Genomic DNA, 26,731 nt, shown 5'->3' with positions numbered 1-26,731 from the left:
ATATTAACTAGGGTTTTAGTCTGGCGGTCTATGGCACGTGTGTTCATACACACGATGAGAATGTGAGCAAGTCGTGCAATCAGTTGAAGGAGTTAACAAAGTAGTGGATGGAAAATCGACAAAGTCACCGCACGTTGAGCAACTGGTTTTAACACGATTCCCACTTCTCCACTCTTTGATTCCATCAACTGTCACACTTCATGGGATCATGGTGTTTACAATTCTAGCAATATAAATAAGTCTCTGAATCATGATTGAAAGAACAATCTTTCATAAAACAGACAACACGAGATTAACAACTCAACGTCTGAGCATTTACTCTCAACAGAGCAAATTCAATCAATCAGAGCTTATTTTTATTTCTTCACAAAATACACAACACACCTACAATCTTCGATCACCATTGATCTCACACATTTCTCAGCTTCCCTCCTACAGATCGAACCATCTCTCTTGTGACCGAATTGACTCTGGAACGGACATTGCCTTGGTTTAGGCTGGAGTCCTACAGATTGATCTCTCGAACTTAAAGCACTCCCTTCTTGCAGTGCATATGTGTGAGGTTAAGTATTTCGCTCGGTTCAAGGAGTTTCCTCCCTACGGTCGTCTCTTCAATTCCGTAAAAACCAGCAAATCGTTTTTCCCCATCTACACATCGTCACCGATATTTCAATTTAAATTCACCCCAAACTTGAGCACCATTGATTTGTGGAAATCAGGCTCTTACCCAAGCTTTGTCTCACCTTCCGTAACCCAATGATGCCTTCAAAATCTCAAATATCACTTCTCCAAAATCCGCCATCATCTTGATCATCAGCTGTCGTGATCATCACCATCGATTGTATGGATAAAGAAGAAGCTGATGCCCTAATTAAATAGGCCGGGTGCCTAAAACAACTTTTGAATTCCGGCTTCCCCCCTGAAAAAGCGGGGGTCTAACAACACCACCCAATATTTCGTTTGGCAATATGAATAGATAAACTCCAATATACTTTCAAGAGAATCAACTAGACAGTTAGTTTCAATCTATGAAAAGTATATCAAAGAGTTTTATATCTCTATCTCTTGATTCAATCCGCAATCAGCAAATGGGGATTTGCGAGCCCGATTGAATATAAGAGGATTAACTTGAACGGTACCAAAAACCAATGTTCAAGTGTCAATCAATTCACTCAACAACCCTAAGGCCGGATACAAGAACTGATTGATCTTAACGTACAACCTGTGATATTTCTATTATATAAATAAAATATAATGCGGAAAAGAAATAACACAGATACCAGAATTTTGTTAACGAGGAAACCGCAAATGCAGAAAAACCCCGGGACTTAGTCCAGAATAAACACACACTGAACAATAAGCTGTTACACCAATTTCCTACTACCTATTCGGACTATATGTAATACCTTCTTCAGCACTTGTATAACTCCTAGCATAATACCGATTCTCTTTAGAAACTCTTCACACAAATCTTCTAGCAGAACCCAAAGTTCTCTTTAGAAGACACACCACCGCGATTGATACGATTTGATATCATGTATGCACAAAACACCGCTTTGATTTCCCTTTAGATGTGAATCAAGGTTTTGGAAATCTTGTGTTTAATTTGATAAAAACAATTACTAGGTAAAAGTAATATCAAAATATACTTGTAGATTAGGGTTTTAACTTACAATCAGTATGCGTACACACAAGGAGTCCGTGAACCTGATTTCCGTAAGTAAACTTGGGTGATTCCAAAGATCAATTTCCAAGTTAAGAAAACCTTTATAATTCTACAACAAGAACAACTATAATAAATCTAGAGATATCTTTTTTAAAACTTCTCAAGTATTTTTACGAGATGCCTCAATAGAAGTTTTTCTTTCTAGTCTCCGATTTCGACTAACAAGTGTTGGTATACGATCAGAAACTGAAATCTATCAAAACCTAGGGTTTATGATCAACAACTCTTGAATGGTTTTATATCAGAAGAGAAAACCTTAGAATAGACAAGAGGTGAAAAACCTAGATTACAAGTTGTATGATCAATCACGAAGATTAAATCCAACTTGGCTTTGTGATCCCTAATACAAAGACTTTTATCTCACTCTTGTTCACGAAGAACGAAAGACGTGGAAAACAACCTGCAGAGCTTACGCCAATTTTCCAAAGGGATGAAAAACGTGTAAACTCGCGAACTCCTTATTTATAATGAACAATAGCTTGGAAGCTAAGCAAAGCTATTTTCCCTTTACAAGACTCTCATAAATATGTGAGTCTTTCCTAAGTTAAAACTCTTGCCAAAATAATTAAATAAATAACTTATTTAGCAAAAATTATATTTATGTGAATAAATCACATTTTAACTTAGGCAGGAATCACAAACACTTTAATATGGTAATCAAAAGTGTTTGGACCAATAGCTAACTTTCCTAGATAAGGAAACATCACCAACTTGACCAAAAATCCCTTTTAGTCACGTATTGAGCCCAAGTTCGCGGACCACTCCAAAGCCCATGGAATGTTTCCTACTAATGAACTTAAATCACTCATAACTTTATCGTTATAACTCGGAATTGAGTGATTCTTGGCTCATTGGATTCACAAGATCATTCACTATAACATGAGATCCTTTATAGGGATAAAGTTTATTATCACCAAAGTCATGAATCAAATAACCTCAAGTATATATACATAAATGTACATTTACCGTCATCGGAATTGTTCCATATAGTGAGCGTATATCTTGATAGATTAGAAAGGTAGAATAGAACAAGAATCCAAATGAAATAAATCATATACCTTTGATGAAGTACTTGTTGATGTCTTCTTGTAGTCTTCAATCTTCAATCTTCATCCTTTAAGGATAGCTTCGATTCAACTTCTTAGACCTAATCTAGTCCGAAACTATCTTTAGTATGCTAAATCAAGAATGCATTTTGGAAACTAAAATTGACAACTAACTTGACATACCAACGCTAGTGGGTTCAACCGAGAAGTGCTCTAACAATCTCCCCCTTTGTCAATTTTAGTGACAAAACCATTACATATGGCTTGTACTTGTTAAAAGTAAAAACGACAATCTTGATTTCCTTGGTTCTTCAACTATTCATGTGTTCATCCTGTACTTATCGAAGATCCATCATATTATTATTACACAGCATCAAAGTTTCATTGTATCACAACTTTGACAATATTACTACAGTGATATGTATCACTCCCCCTTAGTCAATACTCCATCTCACATGGAAACCACTCCCCCTTACACAATGATCCGAAAACCATATGTATATGTAGTAGAACTACACATTAATTCTCCCCCTTTTTGTCAATAAAATTGGCAAAGGTACAAGAACGGGATCCTAATGAAATTTCCGAGAAGAGACGTTTCATAGACTAAAAGAAAAATACAAACCAACTTAATTTAGATATAATCATAAAGCCGAAGCTAAATGTATTCATCAAGGATTTTTAAGATACAAGATAACCCTTATAAAATTCCACAGTCGCACACCCCGCAAGATATTACCATTAAGCACAAGTTCAAAAGAACTCTCCCCCATTTGATGTCATTCCCGAAAGAACAACAAGAGCGACCTTACTCCAGAGAGAAGGATTTATAATGGATATTATAAATCCTTCAAGGAGATATGATTTAAGAACCAATCATTGAAAGTCTCTCATGAGATCATGTTACTAAAATGTTTAGAACTATCTCATGGTAACAATACACAATATGTGATCATGAAGATCAAGTATTGTGATCATTTTTTCTAACATACAAACTTGTATAAACAAGACTTGATATGCTTAGAAGGAAGAATAAACTTTTTCACAAGGATTTACACCAAGAATGGTTACCACAAGAGTATGGAAAAGTTTCTTTGACAATAAAAATCAACATCCATGGCTTTGATAATTGCTTCTAACCTGTTGAATTTAAGAATTTCAATCACAAATCAAGTTAGATAATTAAGACTCATACATGCGATATCTAACCATATGATCACTTCCATATTAACCATATTCTTCTTTACCATAACTAGTTCAATTGACTTAAATGAACTAGTTAGAGAGTTGTTCAATTGCTATGAGATCTTATGTAACTACACAAGACACAATTGAAATAAAGATGATACGATTCACTTGAATCGGCTCATGAACTTATAGCCACGGTTTGCATACTGCATTCCTTAGTCTTTTAAGTTTATGTTCAGAGCACATCTTTAGATCATAACCCACTCAAGTTCGCAAACAAGTTCGCGGACTTAAGATAACCGGCAGAGTTTTCCAAACTCAGCAGAAAATCTCGGCAAAGAGACTTCCGCCAGTTCGCGGACTAAAGACGCAAACGAGTTTTTGGAAATCCCAGCAGAAATTCTCGGTAAGAGAACTTCCGTCAGTTCACGGACTGAGTTCGCAGACTGGGTTCACGGACTTGGCAAAGCCAATTCCTCCGGTTTATCTCAATCAACAAAGTTCGAAAACTTCGGATTAAGGAATACATGGTTATGTAATCTAAACTCTCATTCCAATCATTGAGACATTCTCAGAGGACGTTATATAGCCGTTATTCACAGACCATTTCACGTCAGCGGCAATTCTCAAAGTAATTGAAACTTTTCATGACTTTCGTCACTAGGTGAAGATAAACTTGGTTGAAGCGAAAAGCTTACCAACACATATTTCGAGGAATATCTAAGCGAGATAAACTCAGATCGAAACAATAAATTGTTCCACATATTCAGAAATTTCCCAACATAATATGTGCGCCCCAATTCTTTTGCAATCCTCACCGCATTTAGAAGGGCTTCTTGGTGAGGATGCACTTTCAACACAATCAGGTTGTGTTGAGGTGAGCAAGGTCTTGCTCACAACAAGTATTCGAAACAATATCAAACATGAAATCTAGGAATTTAACAACTTCCTTGAAACTTTCAATAAATGTTCCATACCTTTTTAAGATGTTATCCCTTGTCGAACTCTTGTCCGGGAGATCCTTCTTAATAGAACTCGTTGCTTTATTGGTCTTCTTTGGTACCCATTTCTAAGCAGCTTTTGGAGAACGTATTTCTTTTTCTCCCCAGTATAATTGTGAAACTTCTTTGGGGAAATACTGAAAGAACTGATATTATGAGACTCAGTTTTTCTCCAGTTTGGAACATCAGATCTTGTCATCCTAACAAAATCATATCTGGTTTTATCTCGTTTAAGAAATCTACAATTCCTTCGCAAGTGACCTGGTTTTCCACAATAAAAACAATGTTTAGTATAATGGAAAAAGTTATGTTTAGTATTACCTGAATGTGTATGTGCTTTCTTTGGAGCTTGGAAGGATTTCTTCTTTTCGCCATCCGTAGTTGGTAGAGATACTTTACTTTTGTCAACCGTGGAAGGTTTTAGTTGAGAAGAATATTTTGCTTTGACAAATTTTACCTCTTTGCAAATACTAGGAGCGTCTATTCCTTCATATCCAAATCCTCGTGTATCACGATGAATTCTACATGCTCCCAATATCGAGGTTAATTTATCTGAGCTGCTATTTCTAGACAAACTCTCTTTTAAGCTCAAGTTTTCTTCTTCCAAACTTTTGACCTTCTCAAGTGCAATAACTAGATCATTCTTAGATGATTCACATTGAACTTTGAGATCTTCTGGTTCCGAATCAAATAACAATTTCATCTCAATGTTTTCCAAGTTATCTAGCTTTGCTTGAAGAGTAATTTCCCGATCTCGACCTTCGGCAATTTCTTCTTTAAGCTTTCGTATCTCGTTGAGATAATCTCTTGCACCACTAGAATCAAGTTGGTCTTGCAAGTCTTTATTCCGACTACAAAGTCTGTCATATTTAACTTTCTCACTGAAAATGGTACTATCAGCTTCCGAAAGTTTCCGATGATATTCTTAAGAAGATTATTAGCAACTGGATCAACATGGAACACTTCTTTGTCAGAATCAGAATCAGTATCCGAAAGAATTTTTCCAGAGGCTAATGCAACCTCGCCTATGAGCTCTTGAGGATTATAATATTCAGGTCCATCATCAAGAGTAGGAAAATCTGCTGCATATGCCGATTGTCTACGGCTCCAATTAGGACATACTGAAGAAAGATTACCGAAACCACGATAGTTATGGCATTGTACATTATCCTTAGGAGATGTTGTACTTTTAGAAAAACTCTTTTTCCTGTCTCTAAAGAATTTTCTAAATTATCGTGGAGTAACATCCTTAGTATCTGGCGAACCATATTTATCCTTAGGGGATTCAGAATTGTTTGCAGCTTTAAGAGAAATCACCTCTTTTCTTGCGTGCTCATTATCAAAGATCTTTAACTTTCCAACAAGAGTATTTTTGGAGAGTGTAGAAAGATCATTTGATTCTTCAATGGCATGTTTCTTAGACTCGTATCTTGATGATAGAGACCTGAGAATTTTGCACACAATATCTTTCCCTGGAATAGTTCTTCCTAATGCAAACGAGGCGTTAACTATTTGAGAAAGTCTTTGGTCAAACACATCAAAGGTTTCATCATCATACATGTGAAGGTTTTCTCAGTTAGATGCTAGGTATTGAAGCCTCTCTTCTTTTTATGCGGCATTCCCTTCAAATACGGTTTCTAAGATATCCCAAGCATCTTTAGACTTATTAGACGTAGTCACGTGGTGCTGAAGATCTGGGATAATGGCATGGATAATAAAATTCAAACCGTTGGAATTTTGCTTTGCAGCAAGTATCTTAGCAGGGCTATATTCACCAATAGGTTTGGGAACATTTACATCTCCTACTGCCACAACGGGAGCATCATAGCCATTAACGACATATACCCATGATTGAAAATCACGTGCTTGAAGAAAAGCTCGCATAGAAATTTTCCACCATAAGTAGTTCGTTCCATTGAAGATTGGCGGTACGTTTATAGAGATATCACCTCTGTCCATAGAATCATATTGCTACAAACACAGACTTATGAGGTTTTAGCGTGTTTTCCGGCTCTGATACCAATTGAAAAAGTGGGAGTCTAACAACACCACCCAATATTTCGTTTGCCAATCTAAATAGACAAACTCCAATATACTTTCAAGAGAATCAACTAAACAGTTAGGCTCAATCTATGAAAAGTATATCAAAGAGTTTTATATCTCTATCTCTTGATTCAATCCGCAATCAAAAAATAGGGATTTGCGAGCCCGATTGAATATAAGAGGATTAACTTGAACGGTACCAAAGACCAATGTTCAAGTGTCAATCAATTCACTCAACAACCCTAAGGCCGGATACAAGAACTGATTGATATTAACGTACAACCTGTGATATTTCTATTATATAAATAAAATATAATGCGGAAAATAAATAACACAGACACCAGAATTTTGTTAACGAGGAAACCGCAAATGCAGAAAAACCTCGGGACTTAGTCCAGAATAAACACACACTGAACAATAAGTTGTTACACCAATTTCCTACTACCTATTCGGACTAGATGTAATACCTTCTTCAGCACTTGTAGAACTCCTAGCAGAATACCGATTCTCTTTAGGAACTCTTCACAGAAATCTTCTAGCAGAACCCAAAGTTCTCTTTAGAAGACACACCACCACGATTGATACGATTCGATATCTTGTATACACAAAACACCGCTTTGATTTCCATTTAGATGTGAATCAAGGTTTTGGAAATCTTGTGTTTAATTTGATAAAAACAATTACTAGGTAAAAGTAATATCAAAATAAACTTGTAGATTAGGGTTCTAACTTACAATCAGTATGCGTACACACAAGGAGTTCGTGAACCTGATTTCCGTAAGTAAACTTGGGTGATTCCAAAGATCAATTTCCAAGTTAAGAAAACCCTAATAATTCTACAACTAGAATAAATCTAGAGATATCTTGTATAAAACTTCTCAAGGATTTTTACGAGATGCCTCAATGGAAGTTTTTCTTTCTAGTCTCCGATTTCGACTAACAAGTGTTGGTATACGATCGGGAACTGAAATCTATCAAAACCTAGGGTTTATGATCAACAACTCTTGAATGGTTTTATATCAGAAGAGAAAACCTTAAAATACACAAGAGGTGAAAAACCTAGATTACAAGTTATATGATCAATCACGAAGATTAAATCCAACTTGGCTTTGTGATCCCTAATACAAAGACTTTTATCTCACTCTTGTTCACGAAGAACAGAAGACGTGGAAAACAACCTGCAGAGCTTACGCCAATTTACCAAAGGGATGAAAAACGTGTAAACTCGCGAACTCCTTATTTATAATGAACAATAGCTTGGAAGCTAAGCAAAGTTATTTTCCTTTTACAAGACTCTCCTAAAAAAATATGGGAGTCTTTCCTAAGTTAAAACTCTTGCCAAAATAATTAAATAAATAACTTATTTAGCAAAAATTATATTTATGTGAATAAATCACATTTTAACTTAGGCAGGACTCACAAACACTTTAATATGGTAATAAAAAGTGTTTGGACCAATAGCTAACTTGCCTAGATAAGGAAACATCGCCAACTTGACCAAAAATCCCTTTTAGTCACGTACTGGGCCCAAGTTCGCGGACCACTCCAAAGCCCATAGAATGTTTCCTACTAATGAACTTAAATCACTCATAACGTTATCGTTATAACTCGGAATTGAGTGATTCTTGGATCATTGGATTCACAAGCTCATTCACTATAACATGAGATCCTTTATAGGGATAAATGTTATTATCACCAAAGTCATGAATCAAATAACCTCAAGTATATATACATAAATGTACATTTACCGTCATCGGAATTGTTCCATATAGTGAGCATATATCTTGATAGATTAGAAAGGTAGAATAGAACAAGAATCCAAATGAAATCAATCACATACCTTTGATGAAGTACTTGTTGATCTCTTCTTGTAGTCTTCAATCTTCATCCTTTAAGGATAGCTTCGATTCAACTTATTATACCTAATCTAGTCCGAAACTATCTTTAGTATGCTAAATCAAGAATGCATTTTTGCAACTAAAATTGACAACTAACTTGACATACCAACGCTAGTGGGTTCAACCGAGCAGTGCTCTAACACCCCCATGTAACAAACTTCACTGCCTTTAACTGTTCCTTTGAAACAGTTCACCAGTTAAAAAAATGACTGCCCGTTAACGTACAGTGGGGGTGCCAATAACACTTCCCTTTAAAATGGCAATTTTCCCTTTTAGTCTTCCAAGTTCTTGTTTTGCTCATAACTTCTTCATACGAACTCAGAATGACTTCCTTCTTTCGCCATTGGCTTCTTATTCGCATCCTCCACAATATGTTGAGAACACATCTTGGATTTGAGAGAGTTTCACTTTCTTTTATATGATTCACCTAATTAAACAAATAAAATAGAAAACAAACATAATATTCAATAATTCACCAGAAAGATAGCAAATACTAGCATGGAATTGACATTGCATATATGTAAAATATGTAGTTATCACAACGCTAGTGGGTTCAACCTAGCAACGCTATAACATGAACCATACCTCTTGGTTATTATCTCTCTTCTCACTGCAATTTAGTTGTGGACATTCTAAAGAAAAGTGTCAAAGATCGGAGAAAAATAAAAAGATTCTTGTTAAGCTTCAGAATGATATGGAAAGGATGAATCTTGCCTTGAAGAATAACATGTCTTAGTGATTTAATTTATATCATTTAACTCACTCCTTTAAAGAGGCAACTCACTATGAACAAAAGCTTAATCTGTGGAAAAATACCTTGTGTAGCCTTAAAGCAGATCTTAGTGAGTTAACTGATATCTCTGAGGATGTAAGAGATTTGAATGATCCAATTATCAACGGATTCTTCAATAATGATAGGGAATTCTCTCGCTCAAACTCTTAGGGATGAGTTGTCGCATTACCATTTAATTCCTTGTAGGAATTTACTTTTATTGTTTAAGGAGGAATACTAGCTTTTGGAGTAGTTTTTATGTGTGACATTAGCTATTCCAAATACTATCATCTTGCATGTTTAAAGTTTATTTAATTAAATTTATTTTGGAAGATGACTTGCAATATCTAATCAACATGGATTATATATATGTATTGCTTATTTTGTGAGATTTGTTCTTTACTATTATATTCTGGTGATTAGAACATATATCTCATATTTTCTCATAGGTTAAGCTCTTAACTCTTTTCATAAGAGGAGTAAAATATTTTGAGAATTGTAGTATTGATCTCTCAACGATGACACTTTTATGAATATACTGCTACACAATTCCGTAAGATATTTTCTAAGAATCTGATTTTTTCCTTGATTGCATAACCGCCAGGGAATCAGTGGTGAAATTTAATCTCTATGTTCGTACATGGCTAGGGAAGTTATAATTCTTGTTGATTCATATCGCATTCATTGCTCTATTTGTTCGTAGCTGGCATAGAGAATAGTTTTAACGATGATTATTTTTCTCCCGAAAATCTTGTATCTTAGTGCCTCTAACATTAATATCGCTATCTTAACTTCTTTGTTCGTAACTGGCGAGAAGAGAGAAAATATTGGATATAAATCTATTTTGTTCATAATTGGCGTAAGTGATAAGCACGTAAGTGTGACACATTTATACCTATAACTACATTAGCTAGGACCCGTTATTGGACTAATAACATTATTTTAGGTGGCTAAACTAGGAGCCAGAAGTAGTTTGCAACGAAAGCAACTAAAGCTGGTGCTCTCACGGCACCTAGAGGTAGCTTAATTAATGAGTTTGTGAGATACCAAGTCTTTGGCTCATGCTGGCGCACCATCTTACTATTCTACGGACTGGGAACAAATGGGAATGAAAGTGCTATGTGTAAACTTCCCCACTATATACCAAGCATCCAAGACATAATTTCTTATTTATCAATACACAACTAAATATCGACCAGCTACTTGTATTCGTATCATAGAAAATGGATCCGAGCAAAGTATTTACATTTCTCAGATTAGTTGCAGTTACAAACGTTTTCATGAGCAGGACGAAGATATTACAGGGGTATCGAAGATTAGAGAGAGTTGTAATACAATCCAGTGACATTAATTTCTCATGGTTTTAATTGTTCTAGTGACTGAAGTTTTTGCAAGCAAGAGTATATCTACCATCTATAGCAACAACTGAATTGGGGATTTGCATGGCTACCAAATAGGGCTGTAATTGAAATTGATCGAGAAGGAGATTATAAGGGTTGATATTGCAGAGATCGGTTTTACCCATTTTTGGCGTTGATTAATGATCTGCAGATGAAGAGGAACATGAAATTGGGGATTTATTATTTTGGAAGCTTATGAGACAGGGAATGCTTGAGTTCGTGATGGTTTAGTAAAGAATATGAATTCAAGCCAAGGAGACAATTGAAGAAGAACTGGTGTTACGTGTTCGATCTACTCTATGTACCTGATTGTGAGAGTTGCGCATGTGTCGTACAACATCAACAACAATCGATTTCTGGTAGTGGCGGTGAACACATGTAGTGGTGAATCTTAATTTTTAGTCAAATGGAATTGGGTTTACAGGTGACGATTGGGTTAATAGCATATGGCAGAAAAAAAAGTGGGAGTTTAGCATGGATTGATTGCAGGTGGTGTTGTTGTTGTCTTCCATTAAATATGGAATTTGGTTTGAATTTGCAGATGGTAATGGAGGAGAAGCGAATTCAGGCTATAAGAACTGACAATGTTTGTATCTTGGCTTTGAGCTCGTGGTGATATTTGGTGTTGGGTTCGTTGGCAGAGATATAGATGACGAAATCACACAGAGAGAAATCTGTGCAGACAATTACCGGAAGTGAACTGCAGTTGTGGGTGATGATTTCAGATGGTTGATGGTGGTTGTATAGAGCTCAGTTCTGAGATGGACAGAGATATGAATGAATTTTATGGCATGAAATGTTAACTGTAAGCTGAAACTCGGAAGTTCAGGCGACTATTGTGGCCCGAGATGGATAAACGTCAGAGAGACATCCAAAGAATAAAGATGGAGTTGTGATGGGGATTCCTGAACTCGGATTGGAATTGGGTTTACAGTATTCGCGAAGTGGGGATATGGTTAGGGTAGTGCAGGCAGTGGTGATGGTGAAGAAACTTCAATGAGGAGTATTGGTTACAGTATTTTTCATCGCTCCCTGTGGATTCGACCCGTACTTGCCTCTGTCTACTAGTTAGACACTGTACATTGCGGTTATTATATATAGGTAATCCCGAAAAAATACCAATTTTTGGCGCCGCTGCCGGGGAGCGGTGTGGAATATTGTAATTAGTATTCTTGATTTTGTAATTAGATTTATTTTATTTTATTTTTTGTACAATATTTTTGTTTTGTTTTAGGATTTCTTTTTCCTTTTGACTTGTTTTGTGTTTTAAAAATTTGTTTCAGGTACTTTTTTTTAGGATGATGAATTCTTTGCACGAGACGTCATCTGCGATGACGCTTGGTGAATACAAGTATGGCCACGATACAAGGAAATTTGTGTTTATAATCGTCCCATGTATGGAACTTGGAACCCACGTCATTTCGATATGGATGGTTATTCAGATGAGTATCAACCCCAGAGATATGAAGATGATTTTTCGAACATGGTAAGTCAGCAATCACCTAAAAAGATGTATGAGAAGTATTACAAACACACACCGCCTAATTTGGAACAAAGATTGAGAATTCTGGAATGCCAAAGATTATATGCTGATGATGATCAGTCTTGTAGTGACTCTCTGTTCCAGATAGAACATATAGATGACCCTGTGTATGATTGTGTAGATGATTTTCCTAAATTCATGGATGAATCTATCTCACAAGATCATTCACCCGACTTAGATATACACATTTATGTGTCTAATTTGTCTCAATTTTATGTACTGTTAGTGCTCAATTTTGTACTTATTATGGTGTTTTATGTGTGTGTAGGTATTTTTGGAGAAATCGGCCCGCAAAATTACTAAAAGCACCTTAGAAATGTGTGAAAGGCACCCAAAGGAGTTGATAAAGGCACCCAGAGGAGTTTTTGCTATTCACAGCCCGAAATTACTTCTTATACCCCATAAATTGCTATTCGCACACCCAAAATTTCTAAATGCACCCCAACTGCTAAATACACCACTGGATTGGATAATGGGCAGTCATCTTCAACAATTTCGAATTTGAATTTTGGCGGAAAAATAAGAGCAGAATAGGGATCGAGATTTGGAGGCTTTCTATTGAGACTAAATCGCTGAAAATAATTGGGTATGTTCTATTGAGCCAAACAAAGCTGGTAATGATCTTAGTTTTGATCATAATTGGACAGATATCAGGATTTCAAGAAAACAGTGTTCTTGGTTTTGGCGGGAATTTTGTTACAGTCGACTGGCAGAGTTGAATTCGAATTTTGGGAAGGATTGGAAGAGACTCAATCACGGATTTGGACTTATTTGGGCCTATAAAGGATAAACAGAGTTGGTAATTTGTTTTGATTCGATTAAATTGGGATGGTTTGTCGAATTGAAGAAAACAGGGCAAGTCACATACCCATGACTCTGTTAGATATTTGATCGAGTTCTGGTCGGAGTTTTACACGGAAAAGGATTCATTCTATCCTTTTTCATTAATACAAGATCTGTAGGTGAGTCAGAATCGAAGAATAAGGAGTTTACGTGGTTTAGAACTAAAACAGGGAAGGATATATATGATGGAAATATTCTCGAGATTTTCTTGTTAGTTTGGGAAGTTTACGCGTGCTGCAATGGGTTTGACTTCATCTTTGTCAAGTTTCCAACGTGTGGGAGTGTATAAAACTTCAGTTAACGCGTGGAGAAGATTAATAAGGAAATTATTCCCGTAAACTGGGGAAAAAAATATTACGGATTTTCTGAAGTTATTACAGAGATTCGATGGACCTGTTGAGTATAGAATAGATGCTCGGACCCTAGAGAAGAAGGAGAGAGTTAGTGGAGGCTAGGAGCATAGAACTGAGAGTTACCAAACCTCTTTGTTGCTTCCATTAAAGAGGAAGAACGAAGAGCAAAGACCTGATATCAACTGTCGCAGAAGTTGTCGCTAGTGAACCACAACAATCAAGTATCGTTTATATTTTTGGTTGCAATAACCTTTTCTGTAACTGGGTCGGCTTGGTCGCTGGTGATCTTTAGCCACTGAAAATCGTTGTAATCCAATTTATACTCTTTTTGAAGACAATGATTAATCAGATTTCTTCCAATTTTTTTTTCGTATGAGCAACTAATTCAATTTCTAGGGTTTTGGGATAAGCTATTTCTCTATAAATAATTCTTAGTAATTATTTTGTTTGGCATATTTAATCCATTTAATGTTTTGACTGCATAAAAGTTTTCTCTTCTTTATATGCTTCGTAAAAATTGTTTTGGGTAGTTTAAGCTACCGATCTTTTATAAGCGAAGGAAAATTAGGCTTTAGATTAATGACCAGTGTCATAATAAGAGCTTGTAACGTTATATCTTCCAAAGCATGAGATTGGGTTCGAAACTGCTTTGAGATAATTATGAGTATTATGTCCAAGTATATTTATTGAGTTTACATCATAAGTAGTGGAATCCAAACCTTAGAATCATCTCTCCTTGGTAAAAAAAAAATCAAAGTTTATTAGTTTTTCTGTTATTTGTCTTGAACCAAACCTTTAAAAATAGTTCAAGAATCGAACCTTCTACTTACCACTTGTAAAAACTTCATCAGTTTTTGGCGCTGCCCACACGGACTTGCCTTTAGGTTAGATTTTAGATTTTGTTTTGTAAATATTTTGCTAGTTTAGTTTTTTTTATTTTTTATTGGATTTTACTCTTTGGGTATATTTTAATTTTTGTGTGCATGATATTTTGTATTTAAATTGGAAATAAAATTTGCGCACCAAACAGATAAGTATCCAAGATATGTGTAAATATTTATTTTTAGAAAATATTCTGATTCTTTAGATAGTTTATTTGTGTGTACATAATTAGATTAGGTTTCTTTTTATTTATTTTTTATTTGTAAATATTTTATTGTATATATTTTATTTTCTTTATTTATGTTAAAAAAAAAGGGAACACCTTGCACACACCAATTGCATCGTCGGACTACCGATTTTAAGAAAACCTGTGGAAAAGTACGCTGAACATGTGCCTTGGGCCTTATGGGAGTTACTAGCCGAAATTCCACAAACCTTAGCCCAGTTTCGTTGACCAGTCTTTGATTGTAGGTATAGTCTGCTTAAAGTAACCCAAGCCTACCAGTTTTAGTCAACCCTGCATTTGCATGTGCACTGAGAATGTCGAGCTGGTATTATAAAGACTAATATAATGATTATCAAACTGAGTATCGAAATGGACAATATTCGTGCTTTGACCATTGTATGGATAGTACTTGGGACCATTACCGACCTTCTGAAGGTTATGGCTCATACCATGGTGATCCCAATTACTATCCGCACGTCCACCGGTCATATGAACGGGTAAGTGAGCAATATTATAATGACCAAAATGTAAGTTCTCTATCTTTCAAGGATTTAATGAAATAGTAGCAACAAAATAATTCTTATGATCCTAGTCTTTGTTTAGAAAATTCATTCAAGCAGTTGACTGAAAATTCAAATAGGAGAGACATACTCAGGGAACAATTTTATGAAGAGTCACTCAGACATGACTTAGATACGAAAGAAAGAATTGCAGCTTTAAGTATTGCTCTAAATGAACTTAATTGCCAATTAGATAAGGTTCAACCATCTTCATATAGTGATGATGATGAGGATAGTACTGATGAAGATTATGAGAAATGTAGTCATGATGACGAGGAAATTGTTACACCAATTGAGCCTTACGATGATCATGATGTTTCTAGTTCATATCCTAAAAATATTGTTGATTATTCACCTATTCAAAAGGAAGTGGATTTGACTAGATACACCATAGTTTCAAATTGTGTAGTATATCATTGTGATTATGAAGCCGACGATGGTTTAGAGGAAAGAGTTTATCCTGAGAACAATGTTTTAGAATCTAGCGATTCAGAAACAATAGTCTCTTCTGAGGAATATAGAAATGTAGAACCACCTAATTTCAACCTAGAAGAAATAAAAGCGCATTTTCCTAAATCTGATAATTTAGAAATTAAGGAAATTGTGACTAGTTCATCCAAGGACATTGAGAACTCTAAGTTTGGTGGTGAATATCATTCTCCCCATGGTTTACCTTTGACTCTTACAAAGGTCCCTAATTTGGGACTTAACGTATGTCCCTCTACCATCTTAAGAGACTATCTTCATGCACGTTTTCCTGAACCTAGTTATGTCCAAAAAGAAACTCAGTTGATAGAAACCCATCCTCTGGTTGATGTGGTTAATCCGGTCCATGATACCATAATTGATTTTGTTGTCCCACCAAAATTTTAAAAATGTGGGAGTATCTCAATCTGAAATGTGTCATTATATAGTTTTTAGAACTAAACCTAATTATTGCAGGAAATTAGAATCGTCGACACATTTACTTAAGAATGACCACCATTATGGTCAACTGTATGAGTCAAATCTAACTGACTTAGAGGATCCCCAATTATTCAGGTTATTATTATGTGCTTCTAAGTTCTTATTTGAATTTTTCCAGACTTTGCAACCTGACCCTCCGGATCCTACCAATGAGGAAACTACGCCAATGAAAATATTTTATCTAGACCCCTTTCATAGAGCCTGAACCCGAACCCGAACCACAGTTAAATGTAGTTATCTTAATAAGGAAACTAGATAAGGGTGTGCTTTATTTGTACATTTTCTTGGCATTCCTTTTATTTGTGGTAGCTTTATTCGGTTTTGATGACCCACATAGGTTCCGACTATTGCTATATGATTTTATGTGGTGACTAATTCTACCAACGTTTGGCTGAAGACACTAAACTTAAGGATTTATTGGAGGCAACCCATACACGATGATATTAAGGTCCCTCTGTAGGACCCTCCTATTGTTGTACATTAGTGGAATTTTGTTTTTATTTTCTTTCTTGTTCCCTATGGAAGGATTGATACGCTTCATCCAGGTACTATCTTTCTGACTTCTCTCTTCATTGATTCCTCGTGTTACTTATATTTTTGGTACTGCACTTTAAACATTGAGGAAAATGTTAGATTTAAGTTTGGGGGGAAATCCTTTTAATAAAATAATATAAATAAAATAAAATAATAAATAATAAATAAAACTCCACAGCCTAGAAATTTATGTCAATTCAGGACGACACTAACCAGTCTAAGTGGATAGAAACATCTTGGTTGTAGGAGTTGAGGAACCCAATAACAGAGTCTATTTATAAAAAGTCATAGTTCAAGTGTTATAATGGAATCATCACATGACGTTCATCACATTATGTTATGTTTTTATTTTCTTTTGCAAACTTATATGTTTCTCTAAGTGATTTGGTGGGGCACACGCATCGAATTGTTACCACTGTTGGGATGGAGTAGAGTGATTGAGTTACTAAAAAAAAAAATAAGAGAGAGAGAGAGACCAGACCAATCAGACAACCGAATAATTAACACTTGGATGGAAATATGTGTGTGTTCTACCTGTTTCCGTCGCCTAAACAAGCGTGGAATGAAGGATCCGTGGGAATTACCATGTAATCTACTGACAAGAAGCATGCGCTTAGATCCAAAAGATCTAATCATGTTAAAAAAAAGTTATTGTTTAATGATTAAATCGAACGTTGGTTCCCTTGTATATGCCAGTTGTGTTGATCTAGAATTAGGATTATCGACCGCTGGTTCCCTTGTATATGCCAATTAAGCTGTATTGATATTAGTCCAGACCAGTATCTCAGTCCAGTAGAATAGGATTCATCTTGCCGGTGGCCTTCAGACGGATATGGAAAACACGGTTTACCTTAGTTGACATCGTTTTAAATCATCTCTCTCTATAATCTATTCATGTGATTTTCATGATTCCGATTATTGATGTCCATTGTGTGACTATCTAATTAGAGTTTTGTTACATATAAATGAATATGATTCGCATTAGGGTACTTGATTTTGTAACCAATGAAAGTATGCTAACCAAGGAGCTTCTTTAGTGTTGTTCATAAATTCTGTACAGGTAGCTAGGTTTGGAGTAAAGGTTTTGTGGGTACGGCTCTTGTAAGCCCTCCCGGGACTATAATTCGGCCACTAGGGACACCTAGGCGTTTAAAGGCTTGTTGCACACGCTAAGTGCAACCGCGATGCCTACGACAGTGAGTTAGGATTCTATTTTCTACATTAAATTTGCTCGAGGACTAGCAAACAATAAGTTTGGGGGTATTTGATAGACACATTTATGTGTCTGATCTTGTCTCAATTTTATGTACTGTTAGTGCGTAATTTTGTACTTATTATGGTGTTTTATGTGTGTGTAGGTATTTTTGGAAAAGAAACGTTTTTGAAGAAATCAGCCCGAAAAATTACTATAGCCACCCTAGAAATGTGTGAAAGGCACCCAAAGGAGTTGATAAAGGCATCCAGAGGAGTTTTTGCTATTTATGGCCCAAAATTACTTCTTATACCCCATAAATTACTATTCGCACACCCAAAATTGCTAAATACACCCCAACTGCTAAATACACCCTTGGATTGGATAAGGGGCAGTCATCTTCAACAATTTGAATTTGAATTTTGCCAGGAAAAATAGGAGCAGACTAGGGTTCGAGATTTGGAGGCTTTCTATTGAGACTAAATCGCTGAAAATAATTGGGTATGTTATATTGAGCCAAACGAAGCTGGTAACGGTCTTAGTTTTGATCATAATTGGATAGATATCATGATTTCAAGAAAACAGTATTCTTGGTTTTGGTGGGAATTTTGTTACAGTCGACTGGCAGAGTTGAATTTGAATTTTGGAAGGATTGGAAGAGACTCAATCACAGATTTGGACTTATTTGGGCCTGTAAAGGATAAACAGAGTTGGTAATTTGTTTTGATTCAATTAAATTGGGCTGGTTTGTCGAATTGAAGAAAACAAGGCAAGTCACGTACCCATGACTCTGTTAGAGATTTGATCGAGTTCTGGTCGGAGTTTTACACGGGAAAGGATTCATTATATCCTTTTTCATTAATACAGGATCTGTAGGTGAGTCAGAATCGAAAAATAAGGAGTTTACGTGGTTTAGAACTAAAGCAGGGAAGAATATATATGATGGAAATATTCTAGGGATTTTCTTGTTAGTTTGGGAAGTTTACGCGTGCTGCAATGGGTTTGACTTCATCTGAGTCAAGTTTCTAATGTGTGGGAGTGTATAGAACTTCAGTTAACGCGTGGAGAAGATTAATAAGGAAATTATTCCCGTAATCTGGAGAAAAAAATATTACGGGATTTTCTGAAGTTATTACAGAGATTCGATGGACCTGTTGAGTATAAAATAGATGCTCGGACCCTAGAGAAGAAGGAGAGAGTTAGGGGAGGCTACGAGCATAGAACTAAGAGTTACCAAACCTCTCTGCTGCTGCCATTAAAGAGGAAGAACGAAGAACAAAGACCTGATATCAACTGTCGCAGAAGTTGTCGCTAGTGAACCACAACAACAAAGTATCGTTTATATTTTTGGTTGCAATAGCCTTTTCTGTAACTGGGTCGGCTTGGTCGCTGGTGATCTTTAGCCACTGAAAATCGTTGTAGCCAATTTATGCTCTTTTTGAAGACAATGATTAATCAAATTTCTTCCATTATTGTTCATATGAGCAACTAATTTAATTTCTAGGGTTTTGGAAGAAGATATTTCTCTATGACTAATTCTTAGTAATTATTTTCTTTGGCATATTTACTCCATTTAATGTTTTGATTGCATAAATTTTTTCTCTTCTTTATATGCTTCGTAAAAATTATTTTGGGTAGTTTAAGCTACCGATATTTTATAAGCGAAGGAAAATTAGGCTTTAGATTAATGACCAGTGTCATAATAAGAGCTTTTAACGTTGTATCTTCCAAAGCATGAGATTGGGTTCAAAACTGCTATGAGATAATTATGAGTATATGTCCAAGTATATTTATTGAGTTTACATCATAAGTAGTGGAATCCAAACCCTAGAATCATCTCTCCTTGGTAAAAAAAAATTAAAGTTTATTAGTTTTTATGTTATTTGTCTTGAACCAAACCTTTAAAAATAGTCCGAGAATCGAACCTTCTATTTACCACTTGTAAAAACTGCATCAAGACCCCTAGACTTCCTAAAGTTACCTAATTTAGGGTTAAAATTGTATGCTTCTAAGGTTTTGTTGGATTACTTTGCACCCAAGTACCCAGAGGATTTTTCTATTCCCAACATCGTGAATGGACCAATTGATATTTCCGTAATCCCAATAGTATCTCCATGTTTTGTTCTTTAGTCACTTCCATGTGAAGTAAAAACCAAGTTTTGGGGTGACTTTTTCTTTTTTATAGTTTCACCTTCTTCAAGGTATCATAACATAAGTATGAAGCTGTCATTTGTAAATATTGTATTTTGGGTTTATCCCCAAATTTTAGTGTATGGGGATCCTTTATGTACATTCCAGTAGGTATATCAATGTTCTTGTTTATTTTTATTTGTTTACTTTTTGCATATCATTTTTGGAATTTCCCATCTTAATTTCTATGTTGGATGACTCAATTACATTGAAGACAATATAATGTTTAAGTGTGGGGGAGTGGTTAAGCATTTAGATTTTTATAGGTTCTCACTTTTATTAGGATTTTTCAAAAAAAAAAGGCATATTATGACCAGCTATTGAGCGGGTCCTATATAATTTGCATGACATGGTCAGTTGTTGAGCGGATATTTATCTCCCGACGTTACTCATTATCCAGCTGTTGAGCGGATATATTTTCGTTTTTCTTTTGCTCGGGACTAGCAAAATATAAGTGTGGGGAAATTCGATAAGCACGTAAGTGCAACACATTTACACCCATAATTACATTAGCTAGTACTCGTTATTGGACTAATAACATTATTTTAGTCACTTTATAGGAGTTACAAGAAATTCTGAGCATCCAAACGAATAGGTGGATAAACTAGAAGCTAGGAGCAGTTTACGAAGAAAACAACTAAAGCTGGTGCTCTCACGACACCTAGAGGCATGAGTTTGTGAGCTGCGAAGTCTTTGACTCATGCCGGCGCACCATTTTACTATTTTACAGACTAGGAACAAATGGGAATTAAAGTGCTACGTGTCAACTTCCCCACCATATACCAAGCATCCAAGACATAATTTCTTATATATCAATACACAACCATATCTCGATCAGCTACTAGTGTTCGTATCATATAAAACTAGATTTTGTGTCCGTGCTACGCACCGGGTGGACCCGAAAACCATGCATTTTTATTTGGTGTGGTTCGGCTTCGTCTCGCCCTGTCCCAATGCGGGCTTTGGATTTTTGATTTAGGTGTGTCAGCTTCGCCTCGCCCCATCTCGATGCATGGTTAGGAATAAACCGAAAATGAAGAAGAGACTTGTACATGCACTAAAGAGTCAACTGCACAACCAAGAATCATCTGTCCCGGATATATTATTTTACTTGTCTACTTTATGAAAATAATCTGACGGACCCGAAAATCATGCATTTTTTATTTGGTGTGGCTTGGCTTCGCCTCGCCCTGTCAAAATACAGTGTATCAGTTTCGCCTCTCCCCATCTCGATGCATGGTTAGGATGGGGCGAATAACTAATAAACCGAAAATGAAGAAGAGACTTGTACATGCACTAAATAGTCAGCTGCACAGCCAAGAATCACCTGTTCCGGATATATTCTTTTACTTGTCTACTTTATGAAAATGATCTGGTGAGACACATCCAAGGAGCTTATGAACATGTATTTCACTGCAGGCCCATGTGATGGCCAACATAGTCAGCTGCAGGTTGAGTAAGCATCTACTTCAAATCAAGCAGGAGTAGTCGATTGAGCATCAGGATGATCTGTCTCGGGTTTCACTGCCTTAGTATTGTTCGTGCAAAGAGAGTTCAAGATAGATAAAACAATTCAATGCACCCTTAAAAGCATTCTCAAGGTTCGAGTTCTGTCTTTAGCCATTTACGGTTTCCAATCCTCGACGTCCTAGTATCCTATTTGCTTAAACAAAAAAATAAAATGATTCGAACTAAACCATCAACATTTTAATGCACCAATGAATCTGTTGTTATTCTCCAAATTAATGAATTCTTTAAAGCTTTCGATATAAGTTAACCTATGGTATTACATATGGTGACGACCAAACGATAGATGAAGCTCTATATTATTTACTTAACCCGAGGAGTGACCATTTTCATTCTGTTGTACAGCCGTCAAGGCATCAATAAATCATTCCATACATTGATAGTTCCAACTTCCAAGTAAAAACGTTCGAGTTTCATCAATAGATGAAAACAAAAAAAAAAATTATGAGTTAGCTGGAGGAAAAAAAACTTACACTAATGTGAAACCAAACCAGAAAGTCAAAAATTCAACCTGAGATCTCCTTGACATTTCAAAATTCAAACCATTTTGAAGATTATCAAAATTACAGTTTCAAGGCAAAAGTTTGCAACTAAAAATTAGAATATGATGCAGATGAAATTAGAATTTCGTCCCATTAGTCACTACACCAACGTAATAAAATATTCTTCCATTATAAACTTGAGCAAAAAAACATTAAGCAACCTTAATCAATTTACAATTGAGCCAATTTATAGCATCATCAACTTCTCCATTACAGTTCACAGTTCTCGGGATAGTGAAAGAACAAACCTTCCCTGAACCTCTACACTGCCTGCACGTTCCGAGCTTGGTTCCTGGATGCGCACATGATCTGCGACTCCCTTAAAAAAGATCAATATAAGCCGTGAACAAAGAAGATAATGTACGCATAGAATAAAAGATCTGGTGAGCTACTTACTAATCTAACGAACCCGTAAAAACAATAAACAACATTTCCCTAGCTAATAACCTGATGCATAAGAAACAGTGCAATAAGAAGGTTAAATAGTCCGCCAGCAACACAATATGATGAGGAAGCATTCCCCAAGAATGTCCAGCAAGATACCAAATACAATATGTATTCATAAGAGGTTACGCTAAATTAAACAATCAATGACAAAACACTCACTCATGGAATAGTAATGAAAAAATAGAAAAACTGCATAATATTAGAGGGGTGAGTGAATCATATGGTAATGCACTAAAAAGAATAACACAATATGTAAAAAAGGATCCGAGAGATTCTAAAGAAAGAAACACAAACTAATACTATATTACTGAAGCTGCAATTGTCTATCTATTTCTTCTGTTTCGGTAGACTTCTATTCTACAGTTGAAAAGGAATCAAAATTCAATATTTTCATGGACAATTGTGGATCATGGTGATTATATAATTGATGATTCAAGGAGAACAATTGTAGAAACAAAACTTGATTAATAAAAGAATCTGGTGTTTTCTTTAGTATGCTACATAAACTCAAGATGGCACCATGCAAACTCAACACAAACTGAAGAGAAAATTTAAGCATAACCAAAAAAACAAAAACAAAAAAGAAACAAAATCGGTTCACCAATTTTAGCATCTAAATTTATATCTCCTTACAGCTAAACTGGTCATTCACTCAAGCCTTTTTACAAACAGATGGATAGTAGTATTCACGGCGACCATTGTTAAAGACATTAAGACCATATTTAATCTATCAGTAAAAGAAATCTCAAAAAGCTTACATACCTTGATCAAGCTTGTTTTTTGTGATTCTAATTTGGTTCCTAAATCAAAAAATAAAAAAACTCTGTCAATTCCCCTGTAAAAAAAAAACAGTAGAGTTTAGAGGGGTTTCCTTAATCACCTCCAAAAACAGCAAATCAACTTCATCCTCTCCAATCGAAACCCTAACTTTCTTCGATAAACCCTAATTATCCACTGATAACGCTTTTTCTCTAGTAAGGTTAAGCATGTTAAGGTTAAGAAGAAGATTCATCTTCAATTCACAGAACCATAATTACTCAATTCTTCCCCAGAACGGCTACAACATCTAATTCACTTCACCCCGTTCCTCAATCGACTAAACCCACTCCTTAATTCTTCTTGTACATCACTAACTTGAATCAACTTTCTGAGAAACCCTAAGTCCTTTCTCTGAAACCCCCATTTCAGTTGAGTCTAATTAAATTACCTGACGATCTTCACCACCAGAAACCCCTCTTAGATCTTACTCTTATTCATTCAATCTTCAAACTCTCAGTTTTTGATTCTCAAAGCAATTGCAGAAGAAGAACAGGAAGAAGAAAAAGAAACAAAGAAGAGGAGAAGAAGATAATCGATTCTAGGTTTAGTTATTTTAACGGAGGTATTGTTTACTTGACTGGCGATAGTAACGTCCAGTTAAGTTTTCGGTGTACATTAAGAAATTTATTAGCTATACACCTCTACATAAGTGTCGTATACCCACCTTTTGTTTAACGGTGTTATAAACGGCCGGTTAAATATTGGGTGTAAACGGAGTGTTATTAAATTTTTAATGTCCCGACCAATAGAATCACGCCATTTGTCCCCTTCAGAATTGCTTTGTGGGAAATTTTTTATCTAATTTAATTTGAGGGGGTGTCGTACTCACGGTGCGAGCCCATATGACTTATCATTTTAAAGTAGGGGAGATGGATCTGAGCAGGGCGTTTACATTTCTCCGAGTAGCTGCAGTTATAAACGTTTTCATGAGAAGGATGGAGATATTACAGGGATATAGAAGATTAGAGAGAATTATAACACAATCCAGTGACAACAGTTTCTCATGCTTTTGATTCTTCTAGAGACTGAAGTTTATGCAAGTAGGGGTGTATCTACCGTCTACAGCAGCAACTGAATTGGGGATTTGCAAGCTACGAAATAGGTCTATAATTTAAATGGATCGAGAAAGATATTACAAGGTTGATACTGCAGAGATGGGTTTTATCTATTTTTGGCGTTGATTAATGATCTGCAGACGAGACGAACACCGAATTAGGAATTTTGGAAGCTTATGAGACAGGGAATGCTTGAGTTTGTGATGGTTTAGTAAAGAAGATGAATTCAAGCCAAAGAGTCAATTGAAGAAAAACTGGTGTTATGCGTTTGATCTACACTATTTACCTGACTGTTAAGCTGAGCATGTGTGGTACAGCATCAACAGCAGCCGATTTCTGGTGGTGGCGATGAACACAGGCAGTGGTGAATCTCAATTTTTTAGTCAAATGGAATTGGGTTTGCAGGTGACGATTGGGTTAATGGCAGATGGCAGAATAAAAAAGTGGGAGTTTTGCATGGATTGATTGCAGGTGTTGCTGTTGTTGTCTTCCATTTCATATGAAATTTGGTTTGAATCTGCAGATGGTAATGCAAGAGCAGCGAATTCAGGCTATAAGAACTGACAATGTTTGTATCTTGGCTTTGAGATCGTGGTGATATTTGGTGATGGGTTTGTTGGCAGAGATATAGATGACGAGATCACACGGAGAGAAATCAGTGCAGACAATTGCCGAAAGTGAACTGCAGTTGTGGGTGATGCTTTGAGAGGGTTCATGGTGGCTGTATGGAGCTCAGTTCTGAGATGGACAGAGATAGGAATGAATTTTATGGCATGAAGTGTTAACCGTAAGCTGAAACTTGGAAGTTCAGGCGACTGTTGTGGTCGAGATGGATAAACGTCAGAGAGACATCCAAAGAATAAAGATGGAGCTGTGCTGGGGATTTCTGAACTCGGATTGGAATTGGGTGTATAGTATTCCCATAGTGAGGATATGGATAGGGCAGTGCAGGCAGTGATGCTGTTGAAGAAACTTTGATGATCACTGAATTGGAAGTTACACTGTGGCCGTACTTGGGAAGGCCTATGAGAGTGTTATGGTCAAGATTCGGGAAAGATACTGAATTTTGAAGTTGGGTGGTTAAGTTGTTTACCACCAGCTGACGAAAATGACCAAATTTTAATCGGTGGAGAATCTGATGTTGTGATCAGATTTGGAAATGAGTCTCAAAAGGGAAAGTGACGTTGTGGACCTGAATTTAGAAGTCGGTGGACTGGGCCTTGGCAGAGATTTGCTAGGTCTGAATTCTCACGCCATTATATATTATTTTCATTTGAGTAGAACAAGAGGAGTTCCGACAACAGGAGGGTCGGCTACATATCCGTTTGACGGAAGAGTACTGCGGCTACAGAGCCAAAGAGGAGAAGAAGAGTGTTGCGGCAAAGATCAGAGCATAATAAAGAAAAGAGAAGACCACGATTCATTCGGTTTAATCTCTCTAACTTGACTTATTTGTTTTAACGGATTTTAAGAAATCCATTGCGATATCTTGTTAAACTTTTTGTAACTAGAGTTTTAGTTGAAACCACATGGAGGATTAGGCTATTTTGGATTGATTAATTAAGCAAAAGACTATTATGATTTGAATAAATTAATTCTTGATATTGTTTATTGATTAATCGAAATAGGAGTTGTTGTTTCACCGGTTTTGTAAACCTTTCTGCTTAATTGTTAGGGTTACAAATATATTTGTCTACTTATCTGATATTCTATGCTTGGATTAAATCCTTTGATGAGGTATGCTTAGAATAGCCAAGTATTATTTGTGAACCTGTATTTAGTTTCGTAGAACTTTCTCGCTAACGCAATTTGATGGTGCATGCTTGAGTTTAGTCTTTTGATGTACCGTGCTTAGGGTGTCCCAGTCATATTTGCGATCCTAATACTTATAATAGGTAATGTCGATAGAATAAATAATAAATAAATATTAATGAATTATGTTTCATTTCCATAATTGAATAAAAGTAGTGGTGGATAC

General features: G+C 35.9%; 1 long non-coding RNA gene across 2 annotated transcripts; it reads right to left on the bottom strand.

The window, feature by feature from the left end:
• Window positions 1-22,543: 22,543 nt before the first annotated feature.
• LOC113292642 lies at window positions 22,544-24,172 on the bottom strand. Of its 2 annotated transcripts, XR_003331809.1 has the most exons (4): window positions 23,760-24,172; window positions 23,642-23,679; window positions 22,829-22,879; window positions 22,544-22,741 (listed from the first exon to the last, which is right to left on the bottom strand). It is a non-coding gene; the product is annotated as an uncharacterized LOC113292642 (long non-coding RNA). The 2 variants fall into 2 exon arrangements; XR_003331808.1 differs by having other exon boundaries at window positions 22,544-23,679.
• Between the last annotated feature and the right edge of the window lie 2,559 nt (window positions 24,173-26,731).

The sequence above is a fragment of the Papaver somniferum genome, chromosome 7 (genome assembly GCF_003573695.1).
Source record: "Papaver somniferum cultivar HN1 chromosome 7, ASM357369v1, whole genome shotgun sequence".
NCBI classification, from domain to species: domain Eukaryota; kingdom Viridiplantae; phylum Streptophyta; class Magnoliopsida; order Ranunculales; family Papaveraceae; genus Papaver; species Papaver somniferum.
The sequence above is the reverse complement of the archived record's forward strand: the minus strand, read 5'-3'. Positions and strand labels throughout refer to the sequence as shown.